The sequence below is a fragment of the Somniosus microcephalus genome, chromosome 28 (assembly GCF_052327205.1).
Source record: "Somniosus microcephalus isolate GS21.2 chromosome 28, FLI_Smic_1.0, whole genome shotgun sequence".
NCBI lineage: Eukaryota > Metazoa > Chordata > Chondrichthyes > Squaliformes > Somniosidae > Somniosus > Somniosus microcephalus.
This window is the reverse complement of record NC_141014.1, coordinates 6204952-6218662: the sequence shown is the minus strand read 5'-3', so window position 1 is coordinate 6218662 and position 13711 is coordinate 6204952.

Genomic DNA, 13711 nt, shown 5'->3' with positions numbered 1-13711 from the left:
CCTGGTGAATCATATAACTAGGGCTGTAGAGAGGGCTTTAAACTAATTAGTTGGGGGGAGGTTTCTGGAGAGCAAATAACAGAAATGACAACGGAGAAGGTCATAGACTTAGGTAGCAGTGGGGAAATGAAAAAACAGAACGTGTCAGGAAGGGACAGAAGGTATGGAGTAAAAGGTAAAGTAGTAAAAGGAGAAAAAACAGGAACTAAGTGTCAAAAAACATATTTGAAAGTTCTTTATCTGAATGCACGTAGCATTCGTAACAAAATGAATGAGTTAACGGCACAAATAACTACATATGGGTATGATCTTGTGACCATTACAGAAACATGGCTGCAGGGTGACCATGACTGGGAATTAAACATACCAGGTTATTTAACAATCAGGAAGGACAGGCAGGAAGGGAGGGGAGGTGGGGTGGCTATGTTAATAAAGGAAGGAATCACTATAATACAGAGAAATTATATTGGGTCAAAGGAGCAGGATAGTGAAACAGTTTGGGTAGAGATAAGGAATAATAAGGGGAAAAAAACACTAGTGGGCGTAGCCTATAGGCCTCCGAACAGTTGCAACTCTGTTGGACGGAGTATTAATCAGGAAATAGTTGAGGCTTGTAATAAGGGAACAGCTATAATTATGGGGGATTTTAACTATCATATTAACTGGACAAATCAAACTGGGCAGAGCAGCCTTGGGGATGAGTTCATTGAGTGTATTAGGGATGGGTTTCTTGAGCAGTATGTAACTGAACCGACCAGGGGGCAAGCAACCTTAGATTTGGTCCTGTGTAATGAGACAGGATGAATTAAAAATGTCCTAGTAAAGGATCCCCTTGGAATGAGTGACCATAACATGGTTGAATTCCATATTCAAGTACAGGGTGAGAAGGTTGGATCTCAAACAAGCGTGCTGAGCTTGAATAAAGGAGACTATGAAGGTATGAGAGCGGAATTGATTAGAGTGGACTGGGAAAATAGATTAAAGGGTAAGATGGTACATGATCAGTGGTGTACATTTAAGGAGTTATTTTACAACTTCCAAAAAAAATGTATTCCACTGAGGAAAAAAGGGTGTAAAAGAAAAGATAGCCATCCGTGGTTAAGTAAAGTAATTAAGGATAGTATCCGACTAAAAACAAGGGCATATAAGGTAGCCAAATCTAGTGGGAAGATAGAAGATTGGGAAGTCTCTAAAAGACAGCAAAAAATAACTAAAAGATTGATTAAGAAAGAGAAGATAGATTATGAAAGTAAATTAGCAAAAAATATAAAAACGGATAGCAAAAGTTTCTATAGTTATATAAAAAGAAAAAGGGTGGCTAAAGTAAATGTTGGTCCCTTAGAGGATGAGACTGGGAAATTAATGGTGGGAAACATGGAGATGGCAATAACGCTGAACAAATATTTTGTATCACTCTTTACGGTAGAGGACACTAAGAATATCCCAACACTGGACAAACAGGGGGCTCTAGGGGGAGAGGAGCTAAATACGATTAAAATCACTAAGGAAGTGGTACTTGGTAAAATAATGGGACTTAAGCCGGATAAATCCCCTGGACCTGATGGCTTACATCCTAGGGTCTTGAGGGAAGTGGCAGTAGGGATTGTGGATGCATTGGTAATAATTTTCCAAAACTCCCTGGACTCAGCTAAGATCCCGGCAGATTGGAAAACTGCTAATGTAACACCCTTATTTAAAAAGGGTAGTAGGCAGAAGGCTGGAAACTATAGACCTGTTAGCCTAACATCTATGGTTGGTAAAATGTTAGAGTCCATTATTAAGGAGACAGTAACGGGACATTTGGATAAACATAATTTAATAGGACAAACTCAGCATGGTTTCTTGAAGGGGAAGTCATGTTTGACAAATTTGCTTGAGTCCTTTGAGGAAGTAACATACAGGGTGGATAAAGGAGAACCAGTGGACGTAGTGTATTTAGACTTCCAAAAGACATTTGACAAGGTGCCACACAAAAGATTATTGCTCAAGATTAAAAATCACAGGATTGGGGGTAATATTCTGGCATGGGTGGAGGATTGGCTCTCTAACAGAAAGCAGAGAGTTGGGATAAATGGTTCATTCTCAGACTGGCAATCAGTCACTAGTGGTGTTCCGCAGGGGTCAGTGCTGGGTCCCCAACTCTTTACAATCTATATTAACGATTTGGAGGAGGGGACCGAGTGTAACATATCAAAGTTTGCAGATGATACAAAGATGGGAGGGAAAGTAGTGAGTGAGGAGGACATAAAAAACCTGCAAAGTGACATAGACAGGCTAAGTAAGTGGGCAGAGATTTGGCAGATGGAATACAATACTGGAAAGTGTGAGGTTATGCACTTTGGCAGGAAAAATCATAGAGCAAGTTATTATCTTAATGGCAAGAAACTGGAAAGTACTGTAGTACAAAGGGATCTGGGGGTCCTGGTGCACAAAACTCAAAAAGTTAGTATGCAGGTGCAGCAAGTAATCAAGAAGGCCAATGGAATGTTGGCTTTTATTGCTAGGGGGATAGAATATAAAAACAGGGAGGTATTGCTGCAGTTATACAAGGTATTGGTGAGACCGCACCTGGAATACTGCATACAGTTTTGGTGTCCATACTTAAGAAAAGACATACTTGCTCTCGAGTCAGTACAAAGAAGGTTCACTCGGTTAATCCCGGGGATGAGGGGGTGGTCATATGAGGAGAGGTTGAGTAGATTGGGACTCTACTCATTGGAGTTCAGAAGAATGAGAGGCGATCTTATTGAAACATATAAGATTGTGAAGGGGTTTGATCGGGTGGATGCGGTGAGGATGTTCCCAATGATGGGTGAAACTAGAACTAGGGGGCATAATCTTAAAATAAGGGGCTGCTCTTTCAAAACTGAGATGAGGAGAAACTTCTTCACTCAGAGGGTGGTAGGTTTGTGGAATTTGCTGCCCCAGAAAGCTGTGGAAGCTACATCATAAAATAAATTTAAAACAGAAATAGATAGTTTCCTAGAAGTAAAGGGAATTAAGGGTTACGGGGAGCGGGCAGGAAATTGGACATGAGTCTAGGTTCGGAATGGTCATGGCCCTGTGGGTAGTGGAGCGGGCCCAGGGGCCGTGTAGCCTGGTTCTGTTCCTACTTCTTGTGTTCTAGTTCTGTGTTAGATTTCAGGAGATGGTTTTATTCCTGTTCCTGGCTGGGGTGGAGATCGCCTTTACAGAAGGTAAGTACTGTAGAAAATATAGGGACAGAGTGATCTCCTGGAAGAGTTTCGATCGCCTAGATGGGTCGGAGAGGAATTTCCCAGATTTTTTCTCCCAAATTGGCCATTGGGTTTTTTATCTGGTTTTTCGCCTCTCCCGGGAGATCACATGGGTTCGGGTGGGATGGAGAGTGACAGAAGATTTGAGGTTAGGATCAGATCAGCCATGATCTTATTGAATGGTGGAGCAGGCTCGAGGGGCCGCTTGGCCTACTCCTGCTCCTATTTCTTATGTTCTTATGATTGGTGATGCGGTGTGTGGGGGCAGGCCTGTTGGTTATGTGCCGCCTCCCACAGTTGGCAAGCCCTGTGGGGAAGTGTTGACAGCAGCAACTCCCAGAGTGGGACTGACTGAGCTTTTCCTTCCTCCTTCCCCCTGCTCGGTTCCCCCTCGCTCAGACCTGTCAACTTTCCCTCCTCTGGAGCCAGACTCACTCGTTTAGCTTCAAAATGTGATCTGTTCTTTATTCATTCTCGGGATGTTGGCATCACAGGCAATGTCACTTCTAAATTTTTTGGGTGCACGGCCCCCTTTAACGGGCTGCACGACCCTTTCAAATTTCTGCGCAAGCTCGGTTTTTCCATTCAAAAGCTGGTGAGCAGCCTGCGCGGGACCTGTAGACCGCAGCATGACTGCGCAACTTCACGGGAACATTGGTCGCTGGCGAGCCCACCATCTATTGCCCTCCCTTTCTTGCCCTTGAGAAGGTGGTGATGGGTCTTCTTGAACCGCTGCAGCCCGAGTGGTGAAGATGTTTCCACGGTGCTATTGGGTAGGGAGTTCCAGGTTTTTGACTCAGTGACGATAAACGAACAGCGTTATATGTCCAAGTGCTGAAGACCAGGGGAGTGCGGTCTAGAGAAAATCCATGGCACCGTGGAGCAAATGAATGCACAGGAGTCACTGCAAAGTGTAGAAATGCAGTGGTCTCCTTCACCCTCACCTCCAACAACAAGTGCGAGGAGCTCATGGACTCTCTAAGATTGAGACCTTCCGATCAGCTGCCTCTGCCACTTCCCTCTCTTCCCCGAACTTACCGGGTCAAACTTCCTCTAAGGTTCCCCCCATGCCCCAGCCCTGAACTCGCATCTTTCTCTAGTTTCTCTCCTATTTCCCCTCACGCCCTCTCCAAGCTCATCTTGTCCATGGACCCACTTCCTGCTCCCTCGACTCAATTCCCACTAAACTGCTGACCACCCAACTTCCCTTCCTGGCCCCCATGTTAGCTGACATTGTTAACGGTTCTCTCTCCTCAGGTACTGTCCCCCTCTCCCTCAAATCTGCCGTCATCACCCCTTTCCTCAAAAAACAACCCTTGACCCCTCCATCCTTCCAAACTATCGCCCCATTTCCAACCTCCCTTTCCTCTCCAAAATCCTTGAACATGTTGTCGCCTCTCAAATCCGTGCCCATCTTTCCCGGAACTCCATGTTTGAATCCCTCCAATCAGGTTTCCGCCCTTGCCACAGTACCAAAACGGCTCTCATCAAAGTCACAAATGACATCCTATGTGACTGTGACAAAGGTAAACTATCCCTCTTCGTCCTTCTTGACTTGCCTGCAGCCTTTGACACGGTTGACCACTCCATCCTTCTCCAACGCCTCTCCACCATCGTCCAGCTGGGTGTGACTGCACTCGCCTGGTTCCATTCTTATCTATCTAATCGTAGCCAGAGAATCACCTGCAATGGCTTCTCTTCCCGCTCCCGCACCGTTACCTCTGCTGTCCCCCAAGGATCTATACTTGGCCCCCTCATCTCATTTCTCATCTACATGCTGCCCCTTGGCGATATCAACAACAACAGCAACAACTTGTATTTATATAGCTCCTTTAATGTAGTAAAACGTCTCAAGGCGCTTCACAGGAGTATTATAAGACAAAACATTTGACACCGAGCCACATAAGGAGAAATTAGGGCAGGTGACCAAAAGCTTGGACAAAGAGGTAGGTTTTAAGGAGCTTCTTAAAGGAGGAAAGGGAGGTAGCGAGGCGGAGAGGTGTAGGGAGGGAATTCCAGAGCTTAGGGCCCAGGCAACAGAAGGCACGGCCACCAATGGTTGAGTGATTATAAACAGGGATGCTCAGGAGGTCAGAATTAGAGGAGCGCAGATATCTCGGGGCGGGGTGGGTGGGTTGTAGGGATGAAGGAGTTTACAGAGATAGGGAGGGGCGAGGCCATGGAGGGACTGAAAACAAAGATGAGAATTTTGAAATTGAGGTGCTGCTTAACCAGGAGCCAATGTAGGTCAGCGAGCACAGGGGTGATGGGTGAACGGGACTTGGTGCGAGTTAGGACACGGGCAGCCGAGTTTTGGATGACTTCAAGTTTACGTAGGGTGGAATGTGGGAGGCCGGCCAGGAGTGTGTTGGAATAGTCAAGTCTGGAGGTAACAAAGGCATGGATGAGGGTTTCAGCAGCGGATGAGCTGACGCAAGGGGCGGAGACGGGCGGTGGAAGTAGGCGGTCTTTGTTATGCTGCGGATATGTGGTCGGAAGCTCATTTCAGGGTCAAATATGACACCAAGGTTGCAAACAGTGTGGTTCAGCCTCAGACAGATGTTAGAGAGAGGGATGGAGTCGGTGGCTAGGGAACGGAGTTTGTGGCGGGGAACAAAAACAATGGCTTCGGTCTTCCCAATATTTAATTGGAAAACATTTCTGAACATCATCTGAAAACACAGCGTCAGTTTCCACGTGTACGCTGACCACACCGAGCTCTACCTCACGACCACCTCTCTCGACCCCTGCACTGTCTCTAAATTGTCAGATTGCTTGTCCAACATACAGTACTGGATGTGCAAAAATTTCCTCCAACTAAATATTGGGAAGACCAAAGCCATTGTCTTCAGTCCCTGCCACAAACTCCGTTCCCTAGCCCTCTGCCTGGTAACTGTCTGAGGCTGATCCAGACTGTTTGAAACATTAGTGTCATATTTGACCCCGAGATGAGCTTCCGACCACATATCCGCGCCATCATTAAGACCGCCTACTTCCACCTCCGTAACATCGCCATCTCCGCCCCTGCCTCAGCTCATCCGCTGCTGAAACCCTCATCCATGCCTTTGTTACCTCTAGACTTGACTATTCCAACTATTCCTGGCTGGCCTCCCACATTCTATCCTACGAGGTGATCCAAAACTCGACTGCCCGTGTCCTAACTCACACCAAGTCCCGTTCACCCATCACCCCTGTGTTCGCTGACCTACATTGGCTCCTGGTTAAACAACACCTTGATTTTAAAATTCTCATCCTTGTTTTCAAATCCCTCCATGGCCTCGCCCCTCCCTATCTCTGTAATCTCCTTCAGCCCCACAACCCCCCGGGATATCTGCGCTCCTCTAATTCTGGCCTCTTAAGCATCCCTGATTTTAATCGCTCCACCATTGGTGGCCGTGCCTTCAGCTACCTCGGCCCTAAGCTCTGGAATTCCCTCCCTAAACCTCTCCGCCTCACTACCTCTCTTTCCTCCATTAAGATGCTCCTTACAACCAACCTCTTTGACTATGCTTTTGGTCACCTGTGCTAATGTCTCCTTATGTGACTCGGTGTCAAATCTTGTTTTATAGCCTTCCTGTGAAGCACCTTGGGATGTTTTACTACTTTAAAGGTGCTAGACATGTTGTTGTTGTCAGGGTGATAGACAGGCGTTTCTGCAACTGATGACGTGAGTTACACATGGTGTGTTGCCTCCCTGGTGTCAGGGTGAAGGACATCACTGAACGGGTGCAGAACATTCTGCGGGGGAAGGGGAACAGACAGAAGTCGTGGTCCATGTGGGAACCAATGACATAGGAAGGAAAAGGGTTGAGGTTCTGCAGTCAGATTTTCAGGAGCTTGGGAGGAGGTTATCGAGCAGGATCTCAAAGATAGCAAACTCGGGATTACTTCCAGTGCCACGCCCCAGTGAGTATAGGAATAGTCGGATAAGACAGGTTAATGCATGGCTGGAGAAATGGTGCAGGAGGGAGGGCTTCAGATTCCTGGGGCATTGGGACCAGTTCTGGGGCAGGAGGGACCTGTTCAAGGTGGACGGGTTGCACCTCAACAGAGCTGGGACCAATGTCCTCGCGGGGAGGTTAACTAGTGCTGTGGGGGAGGGTTTAAACTAATTTGGTGGGTAGAGGGGAACCAGAATGAAACATTAGAGAGGAGAAACCAGGCGCACAGATAGCTGGGAGAGGCAAATAGCCCTAGAGTAAAGAATAGTTCAGAAGTAGGAGGGATCAGACAGGGGGTAAATGCAGGCGGACTAAGATGGGTTTGGAATGCATGTGCGTAAATGCTGCTTTTATTTCAGATTTCCAGCATCCGCAGTACTTTGCTGCTGTATGAGAGGACTCTGGGTAGCGGACACCTTCACTCATTTAAGAAGCAATCAGATGCAGTAATGGGGAGTATAGGGATGTTGTGGAGGGATGAATTAATAAGGGCAAATGGCCTTTCCCATCACCACGTGTCTGGTGATCTGAAGTCCAGGCAGACTCCACACCTCTGCTGGATTAATCTGGAACTGGGAGTTTGTTGGCAAAGGAGGGCGAGGACATCTGTTGGAAGAGCACGGAACTGCAACACATCCGCACTACTGCAAAGCTCGCTGCAATTTCTTGGCAAAATAAAATCAATATTTTCCTTACTTTATTTACAAAATTGTTCTTAAAAATATAATCCATATCTTCAGGGTATAAACAGGAAACAGTCAATGTACAATAAACTATTGTGGAGTAAAGATGAGAGGCTTTTAATCAGGAAATATCCGATTGTTCAGCATTTGGAGCAGTTTTCACCTCTTGCTGAACTGAAATTGTTTTAAACCACTGATTAATCTTAACAATTAAGATGGAATAAAAAGCTAGTATCAGTGATGGTGACCATGAAGCTATCAGACTGTTGTAAAAACCCCAAAACAAAATTCAAATACACAACTTGTGCGTCACTAGAATCATTAGTCCAGGTCTCCAGATTACCAGTAACATCAACCACTACACTACCAGACCTACTGTCCGCTAAGGAAAACAACCCCAGTTTCTCTAGTCGCTCCACTAAAGTCCCTCATCCCTGGTACCATTCCAGTAAATCTCTCTGCACCTTCTCCGAGGCCTTGACATCCTTCCTGGATTCCTTTATATTCGCTGGAGTTTAGAAGAATGAGAGGGGACCTCATTGAAACTTATAAAATTCTAACAGGACTAGACAGACTAGATGCAGGAAGGATGTTCCTGATGGCAGGGGAGTCCAGAACCAGGGGTCACAGTCTAAAGATAAGGGGTAAGCCATTTAGGACACAGATGAGGAGGAATTTCTTCACCCAGAGAGTGGTGAACCTGTGGAATTCTCTACCACACAAGGCAGTTGAGGCCAATTCATTAAATATATTCAAGAAGCAGTTAGATATATTTCTTAAGGCTAAAGGGATCAAGGGATATGGGGAGAAAGCAGGGACAGGGTGCTGAATTTGGATGATCAGCCATGATCCAGGGAGTAGCCCTGGGAGTCCTCAGCATTGACTCCGGACCCCATGAGGTCTCATGGCATCAAGTCAAACATGGGCAAGGAAACCTCCTGCTAATTACCACCTACCGCCGTCCTTACCTGGTCTGGCCTACATGTGACTCCAGACCCACAGCAATGTGGTTGACTCTTAATGCCCTCTGAAATGGCCTAGCAAGCCACTCAGTTGTAAACAACCGCTACGAAAAACAAGAAGAATAAAACCGGACGGACCACCCGGCATCGACCTCGGCACCGGAAACGACAACGACAGCGGCAAACCCAGCCCTGTCGACCCTGCAAAGTCCTCCTTACCAACATCTGGGGGCTTGTGCCAAAATTGGGAGAGCTGTCCCACAGACTAGTCAAGCAACAGCCTGACATAGTCATAATTACCGAATCATACCTTAGAACCAATGTCCCAGACACCACCATCACCATCCCTGGGTATGTCCTGTCCCACCGACAGGACAGACCCACCAGAGGTGGTGGCACCGTGGTGTACAGTCAGGGAGTAGCCCTGGGAGTCCTCAGCATTGACTCAGGACCCCATGAGGTCTCATGGCATCAAGTCAAACATGGGCAAGGAAACCTCCTGCTAATTACCACCTACCGCCCTCCCTTCGTAAAATAATGGGACTCAAGGTGGATAAATCACCTGGACCTGATGGCTTACATCCTAGGGTCTTGAGGGAAGTGGCGGTAGGGATTGTGGATGCATTGGTAATCATTTTCCAAAACTCCCTAGATTCAGCAAAGGTCCCGGCAGACTGGAAAACTGCTAATGTAATGCCCTTATTTAAAAAGGGCAGTAGACAGAAGGCTGGAAACTATAGACCGGTTAGCCTAACATCTGTGGTAGGTAAAATATTGGAGTCCATTATTAAGGAGACAGTAACAGGACATTTGGATAATCATAATTTAATAGGACAAAGTCAGCATGGTTTTATGAAGGGGAAGTCATGTTTGACAAATTTGCTGGAGTTCTTTGAGGAAGTAACATATAGGGTGGATAAAGGTGAACCAGTGGACGTAGTGTATTTAGACTTCCAAAAGGCATTTGACAAGGTGCCACACAAAAGATTATTGCTTAAGATAAAAAATCACGGGATTGGGGTAATATTCTGGCATGGATAGAGGATTGGCTATCTAACAGAAGGCAGAGAGTTGGGATAAATGGTTCATTCTCAGACTGGCAATCAGTAACTAGTGGTGTTCCGCAGGGGTCAGTGCTGGGTCCCCAACTCTTTACAATCTATATTAATGATTTGGAGGAGGGGACCGAGTGTAACATATCAAAGTTTGCAGATGATACTAAGATGGGAGGGAAAGTAGTGAGTGAGGAGGACATAAAAAACCTGCAAGGGGACATAGACAGGCTAAGTTAGTTGGCAGAGATTTGGCAGATGGAATACAATACTGCAAAGTGTGGGGTTATGCACTTTGGCAGGAAAAATCGTAGAGCAAGTTATTATCTTAATGGCAAGAAACTGGAAAGTACTGAAGTACAATGGGATCTGGGGGTCCTGGTGCACGAAACTCAAAAGGTTAGTATGCAGGTGCAGCAAGTGATTCAGAAGTCCAATGGAATGTTGGCTTTCATTGCTAGGGGGATAGAATATAAAAATAGGGAGGTATTGCTTCAGTTGTACAAGGTATTGGTGAGACCGCGCCTGGAATACTGCATATAGTTTTGGTGTCCATACTTAAGAAAAGACATACTTGCTCTCGAGTCAGTACAAAGAAGGTTCACTCGGTTAATCCCGGGGATGAGGGGATGGACATATGCGGAGAGGTTGAGTAGATTGGGACTCTACTCATTGGAGTTCAGAAGAATGAGAGGCGATCTTATTGAAACATATAATGGTGTGGAGATGCCGGAGTTGGACTGGGGTGGACAAATGTAAGAAATCACACAACACCAGGTTATAGTCCAACAGCTTTATTTGAAATCACAAGCTTTCGGAGCGCTGCTCCTTCTTCAGGTGAAGTGGAGAAATGCATAAAGACGCAGCTTATATAGTCAGAGAATCATGTCAGATGTTTACAGGTAACCTTTCCAACTGCCATTTATCGCCCCCTAGTTATCGACCCCTCTACTAAGGGAAAAAGCTCCTCAGCATCCATCCTATCTATGCCCTTAAGTCTTAGAATAAGGGGCTGCTCTTTCAAAACTGAGATGAGGAGGAACTACTTCACTCAGAGGGTGGTAGGTCCATGGAATATGCTGCCCCAAAAAGCTGTAGAAGCTACATCATTACATAAATTTAAAACAGAAATAGACAGTTTCCTAGAAGTAAAGGGAATTAAGGGTTACGGGGAGCGGGCAGGAATTTGGACATGAGTCTAGGTTCGGATCGGTCATGGCCCTGTGGGTAGCGGAACCGGCCCAGGGGCCGTGTAGCCTGATCCTGCTCCTATTTCATGTGTCTAATTCTGTTAGATTCAGGAGATGGTTCTGTGATAGTAGATTGGCGGTTAGGATCAGATCAGCCATGATCTTATTGAATGGCGGAGCAGGCTCGAGGGGCCGATTGGCCGACACCTGCTCCTATTTCTTATGTCCTTATGTTCTTATGTTCTCAGCTGATGAATCAGTACTCCTTCATGTTGAACACCAATTGGAAGAAGCACTGAGAGTAGCAAGGGCACAAAATGTCCTCTGGGTGGGAGACTTCAATGTCCATCACCAAGAGTGGCTCAGTAGCACCACAACTGACCGAGCTGGCCGAGTCCTAAAGGACATAGCTGCCAGACTGGGTCTGCAACAGGCGGTGAGGGAACCAACAAGAGGGAAAAACCTACTTGATCTCATCCTCACCAATCTACCTGTTGCAGATGCATCTGTCCATGACAGCAGTGGTGGAAGTGACCACCGCACAGTCCTTGTGGAGACGAAGTCCCATCTTCATGTTGAGGATACCCTCCACCGTGTTGTGTGGCACTACCACCGTGCTAAATGGGACAGATTTCAAACAGATCTGGCAACTCAAAACTGGGCATCCATGAGGCATTGTGGGCCATCAGCAGCAGCTGAATTGTATTCAACCACAATCTGAAACCTCATGGCCCGGCATATCCCTCACTCTACCATTACCATCAAGCCGGGAGATCAACCCTGGTTTAACGAAGAGTGCAGGAGAGCATGCCAGGAACAGCACCAGGCATACCGAAAAATGAGGTGTCAACCTGGTGAGGCTACAACACAGGACTACTTGCATGCCAAACAACGGAAGCAACATGCGATAGACAGAGCTAAGCGATCCCACAACCATCAGATCAAATCAAAGCTCTGCAGTCCTGCTACATCCAGTCAAGAGTGGTGGTGGACAATTAAACAGTTAACAGGAGGAGGAGGCTCCAAGAATATCCCCATCCTCAATGATGGTGGAGCCCAGCACGTGAGTGCAAAAGACAAGGCTGAAGCATTTGCAACTATCTTCAGCCAGAAGTGCCGAGTGGATGATCCATCTCGGCCTCCTCCTGAGGTCCCCAGCATCACAGATGCCAGTCTTCAGCCCATTCAATTCACTCCACGTGATGTCAAGAAACGGCTGAAGACACTGGATACTGCAAAGGCTATGGGCCCTGACAACATTCCGGCAATAGTACTGAAGACTTGTGCTCCAGAACTAGCTGCGCCCCAAGCCAAGCTGTTCCAGTACAGCTACAACACTGGCATCTATCCGGCAATGTGGAAAATTGCCCAAGTATGTCCTGTCTACAAAAAGCAGGACAAATCCGACCCGGCCAATTACCGCCCCATCAGTCTACTCTCAATCATCAGCAAAGTGATGGAAGGTGTCGTTGACAGTGCTATCAAGCGGCACTTACTCAGCAATAACCTGCTAACTGACGCCCAGTTTGGGTTCTGCCAGGGCCACTCAGCTCCTGACCTCATTACAGCCTTGGTCCAAACATGGACAAAAGAGCTGAACTCAAGAGGTGAGGTGAGAGTGACTGCCCTTGACATCAAGGCAGCATTTGATCGAGTGTGGCATCAAGGAGCCCTAGCAAAACTGAAGTCAATGGGAATCAAGGGGAAAACTCTCCATTGGTTGGAATCATACCTAGCACAAAGGAAGTTGGCTGTGGTTGTTGGAGGTCATTCATCTCAATCACATGACATCACTGCAGGAGTTCCTCAGGGCAGTGTCCTAGGCCCAACCATCTTCAGCTGTTTCATCAATGACCTTCCCTCCATCATAAGGTGAGAAATGGGGATGTTCGCTGATGATTGCACACTGTTCAGCACCATTCGAGACTCGTCAGATACTGACGCAGTCCGTGTCCATATGCAGCAAGACCTGGACAACATTCAGACTTGGGCTGACAAGTGGCAAGTAACATTCGCACCACACAAGTGCCAGGCAATGACCATCTCCAACAAGCGAGACTCTAACCATCTCCCCTTGACATTCAATGGCATTACCATCGCTGAATCCCCCACTATCAACATCCTGGGGGTTACCATTGATCAGAAACTGAACTGGACCAGCCATATAAATACTGTGGCTACAAGAGCAGGCCAGAGGCTGGGAATTCTGCGGCGAGTGTCTCACCTCCTGACTCCCCAAAGCCTTTCCACCATCTACAAGGCACAAGTCAGGAGTGTGATGGAATACTCTCCACTTGCCTGGATGAGTGCAGCTTCAACAACACTCAAGAAGCTCGACACCATTCAGGATAAAGCAGCTCGCTTGATTGGCACCCCATCCACCACCTTCAACATTCACTCCCTCCACCACCGGCGCACTGTGGCTGCAGTGTGTACCATCTACAAGATGCACTGCAGCAACTCGCCAAAGCTCCTTCAAAAGCACCTTCCAAACCCGCGACCTCTACCACTTAGAAGGACAAGGGCAGCAGATGCATGGGAACATCACCACCTACAAGTTCCCCTCCAAGCCACACACCATCCTGACTTGGACCTGTATCGCCGTTCCTTCACTGTCGCTGGGCCAAAATCCTGGAACTCCCTTCCT